This window comes from Sapajus apella, unplaced genomic scaffold (assembly GCF_009761245.1).
Source record: "Sapajus apella isolate SASKATOON/1434 unplaced genomic scaffold, GSC_monkey_1.0 scaffold76, whole genome shotgun sequence".
NCBI lineage: Eukaryota > Metazoa > Chordata > Mammalia > Primates > Cebidae > Sapajus > Sapajus apella.
The window spans coordinates 7,846,825-7,851,411 of record NW_022437016.1 but is presented as its reverse complement, the minus strand read 5'-3'; the positions used below and the strand labels follow the sequence as shown (position 1 = coordinate 7,851,411).

General features: G+C 49.0%; 1 pseudogene across 1 annotated transcript; it reads left to right on the top strand.

The window, feature by feature from the left end:
* The first annotated feature begins 491 nt into the window (after positions 1-491).
* Positions 492-1,415, top strand: LOC116532467 (annotated as a pseudogene). Its single transcript, XR_004260877.1, has one exon. The product of XR_004260877.1 is annotated as a secreted frizzled-related protein 1 pseudogene (transcript).
* The last annotated feature ends 3,172 nt before the right edge of the window (positions 1,416-4,587 follow it).

Genomic DNA, 4,587 nt, shown 5'->3' with positions numbered 1-4,587 from the left:
TTCAGAAACAAGAATGGCCTCTTTCACCATTGCTTTTCAACATCATATTGGAAATCTTACCTAATGCAATAAGACAAGAATAGTAATAAAAGTAGACAGATTTGAAGAAAAGAAATGGAGCTGCCTTTGTTCACAGGTTATTTGATTGTCTATGTAGAAAATCCGGCACTCCAGCCCTGCAGCCTCAGGAGTCGGTGCCGCGCGCCCGCCGCCCCGCGCCCTCCTGCCCACCGCATCTCTCGGAGCCCGGGCGCACCCAGCCCACCGCGGCTTCTCCCCCACCCGCGCCTCCTCCTGCTGCGTCGCCTCCTGCTGCAGGCCGATGGCCGCCACCGGCCGGGGGACCGGGCAGCAGCGCGGGACCGCGGAGCCGGGCAGCACTGGGGACGGCGCCTTTTGTCCCGGAGGTCCCTGGAAGTTTGCGGCGGGACGCGTGCAGGGAGGCGGCGGAGGCAACCCCAATGTCGCGGGGGCCAGGGCGCAGGGCCGGCATGGGCAGCGGGCGCAGCACGGGGGTCAGCCGCTGGGCCGCCCTGGGCATGCTGCTGGCGCTGGGCGCTGCACTCCTGGCTGCGGGCTTGGCCAGCAAGTACGACTAGTTGAGCTTCCAGTCGGACATCGGCTCCTACCAGAGCGGGCGCTTCTACACCAAGCCGCCGCAGTGCGTGGACATCCCCGCGGACCTGCGGCCGTGCCACAACGTGGGCTATAAAAAGGTGGTGCTGCCCAACCTGCTGGAGCACGAGACCATGGCGGAGGTGAAGCAGCAGGCCAGCAGCTGGGTGCCCCTGCTTAACAAGAACTGCCACGCCGGCACCCAGGTCTTCCTCTGCTCTTTCTTCACCCCCGTCTGCCTGGACCGGCCCATCCACCCGTGCCGCTGGCTCTGCGAGGCCGTGCGTGACTCATGTGAGACGGTCATGCAGTTCTTCGGCTTCCACTGGCCCGAGATGCTCAAGTGTGACAAGTTCCCTGAGGGGGACGTCTGCATCGCCACGACCCCGCCCAATGCCACCGAAGCCTCCAAGCCCCAAGGCACAACTGCGTGTCCTCCATGTGACAACGAGTTGAAATCCGAGGCCATCATTGAACATCTCTGCGCCAGCGAGTTTGCACTGAGGATGAAAATAAAAGAAGTGAAAAAAGAAAACGGCGACAAAAAGATTGTCCCCAAGAAGAAGAAGCCCCTGAAGTTGGGGCCCATCAAGAAGGACCTGAAGAAGCTCGTGCTGTACCTGAAGAACGGGGCCGACTGTCCCTGCCACCACCCGGACAACCTCAGCCACCATTTCCTCATCATGGGCCGCAAGGTGAAGAGCCAGTACTTGCTGACGGCCATCCACAAGTGGGACAAGAAAAACAAGGAGTTCAAAATGAAAAACCACAAATTGCCCAACCTTCAGGGGGGTGTTTAGGTGATTCTCCCGGGGGCGGGGGGGCGGGGGGACAGCACCCCAGGAACCCGGTGGGTCACACACACGCACTGCGCCTGTCAGTAGTGGACATTGTAATCCAGTCGGCTTGTTCTTGCAGCATCCTGCTCCCTTCCCTCCATAGCCACGCTCCAGACCCCAGGGTAGCCACAGCCGGGTAAGGCAAGGGCCATTTCCATTAGGAAGGCTTTTAAGATCCACAAGGCAGAGCAGCAGCCTCCGCACAGGAGGAGGTGACAAACCATTTCCACCAGCGACGCAGCCACTAAAGTACAAAAAGGGGAATTGGGCAGAAAGTGAAAGCCAGCAGAACAAACTGTTTTGCAACTTGTTGGTGTTGATCTACTGGCTGGTTTATGCCTTTTAGCTAGAACATTCTAATAATTGGCAAGTCATGTTGATTTCAGGTTGAGTAGTTTCTTTCTGTCTGCTTTAGATGGAAACAGACCCATACCACACTTACAGTTAAGGTCAAGCCCAGAAAGTGATAAGCACAGGGAGGAAAAGTGCAAATCCATTACGTAATAGTGACAGCAAAGGGACCCGGGAGAGGCATCGCTGGCTCTGCCCACCGTCTTTCCTTGTGATTTTCTTTGGATCCAAATCAGCCAGTCTTAGATGCTCTGAAAGTTCAGTTTCTATGAGCCCAGGGCACAATCTTATCCCCCAGACATCTGGAGGGGCAGCCTGTGCCTGCCTTTGTGTCAGAAGAAGGAAACCACAGTGAACCTGAGAGAGGCGGCAATTTTTGGGCCGAAAAGGCAATGTCTGGTAGTTTTCAAACCACATAGTTAAAAAAGAAACAAATGAAAAAAATTTTAGAACAGTCCAGCAAATTGCTAGTCAGGGCGAATTGTGAAATTGGGTGAAAAGCTTAGCATTCTAATCTCATGTTTGTTCCTTTTCACATTTTTAAAAGAACAACAACAAGCACCCACTGATTTTTCAAGGTTTTAAAAAAGTCTACATTGAGCATTCGAACATTGTGCTAGAACAAACTCTCCTGATCCGTCCCAGGCTGCTTTCCCGAAGAGCAGCTCTCCCCAGGCATTTGCCAAGGGAGGCGGATTTCCCTGGTGGCGCAGCCGGAGCCATGTGGCTCTCCTTCCTGAAGAGTCCTTGGTTGCCCTAGAACCTAACGCCCCCAGGCAAAACTCACAGTGCTTTCTGTTCTTTCCTTTCCAGTAAAGAAACAATCGTTTGACCTTGATTGCCTACAGATCAAAGAAATTTGGAACAGCCTGCCTGTCTGTCCCCTGCACTTTTTACATATATTTTTTTCACTTCTGCAGATGGAAAGTTGACAAGGGTCGGGTGTCCCCATCCAGGGAGAGAGTTTCAAAGACAAAACATCTCTGCAGCTTTTCCCAAGTGCCCTGAGATATTTCTCAAAGCGCTTATGTTTTATCAGCGATGTACATAAGCCAGCTCACTTTGACAAATTTACCCCTCTTGTCCAGTGTACAGGAAGTAGTTCTAAAAAAATTCATATTAATTTTTTCCCCAAAGCCGGATTCTTAATTCTCTGCAACTCTTTGACGACCTTTGTGATTGTCTGTCTGGGCCAATGCTTATGCCCAGTGAAGATGCTGCAGTGAGGCTGTAAAGTGGCCCCCTGTGGCCCTGGACTGACCTGGAGGAACGGATGGTAGGTTCTGTTAACTGTTGAAGATTCCAGTATGAAATTAGCATGCCCACCTAGTTACCTACCTGAAAGTTATCCTGATATAATTAGCCTCTCACAATTAGTGATCCTATCCTTTTAATGCTTTTTTTGTGGGGTTCTCTCTGACCTTTGGTCGTAAAGTGCTGGGGACCTTAAGTGATTTGCCAGTAATTTTGGATGATTTAAAAAATGTGTATATATATTAGCTAATTAGAAATATTCTACTTTTCTGTTGTCAAACAAATTCAGAGCAAGTTCTTGAGTGCATGGATCTGGGTCTTAGTTCTGGTTGATTTCACTGAAGTGTTTAGTGCTCGTATGTATCTGCCCATTTTGAAAAAGTGCCTCATGCAACCACGCCCTCTCTCTGCGGCAGAGTCCTTAAAGAGGGGTTTATCTGGGACGTTAGCAATTACCACAGAGTATGGAAGGGCAGGTGACTGTGCTGTGTAGCTCTCTAAATGGAAATTCTCAGGTAGGACGTGACAGCTTCAGAAAGAGCCCAAAATGAATTGGAAATGTGAATCACAGCTGTGGATTTTATCACCACCTCAGAGACCTAGGACTTTGGGTTTCATTAGTTACTTTAATGAAGATTTTAGACCCATAGCTGCTTTGTCTCTATCACATCAGCAATTTCAGAACCAAAAGGGAGGCTCTCTGTAGGCCCAGAGCTACACTATCACGAACCTTTGTTTTTCTCCATAAAGTATCTAACAAAATCAATGTGCAGACTCATCAGCCTAGTCATTGGTTTCCGAGAAGGATGTCTGCATGTGATTTGCCAATTATCACTAGGGCCAAGGTGGCTTTTGTAAAGCTTTACAATAATCATTCTAGATAGAGTCCTGGGAGGTCCTTGGCAGAGCTCAGTTAAATCATAGAAGAGTATTTGTAGTTATCTTAGAAGATAGCATGGGAGGCGAGGATTCCAAGAACATTTTATTTTTAAAATATCCTGTGTAACACTTGGCTCTTGGTGCCTGTGGGTTAGCAGCAAGTTCTCCCCAGGGCAGAATTCAATCAGAGCTCCAGTTTGCATTTGGATGTATAAATTATAGCAATTCCATTTCCCAAACCTAAAATCTGTTTTTCTCATCAGACTCTGAGTAACCATTTGCTGAGTCATAATTTCATAGATGCAGGAGGCTCAGGCATCTGTTTCAGGAGAGCACCCTAGGCAGCCTGCAGGGAATAACGTACTGACCATTCTGACCTGTTACCAGCAGATACACAGGACATGGATGAAATTCCCGTTTCCTCTAGTTTCTTTCTGTAGTACTCCTCTTTTAGAGCCTAAGTCTCTTACAAAAGCTTTGAATACTGTGAAAATATTTTACATTCCATTTCACTTGTGTTGTTTTTTTAACTGCATTTTACCAGATGTTTTGATGTTATCGCTTATGTTCGTAGTAATTCCCGTATGTGTTCATTTTATTTTCGTGCTTTTTCAGCCATGTATCAATATTCACTTGACTAAAATCACTC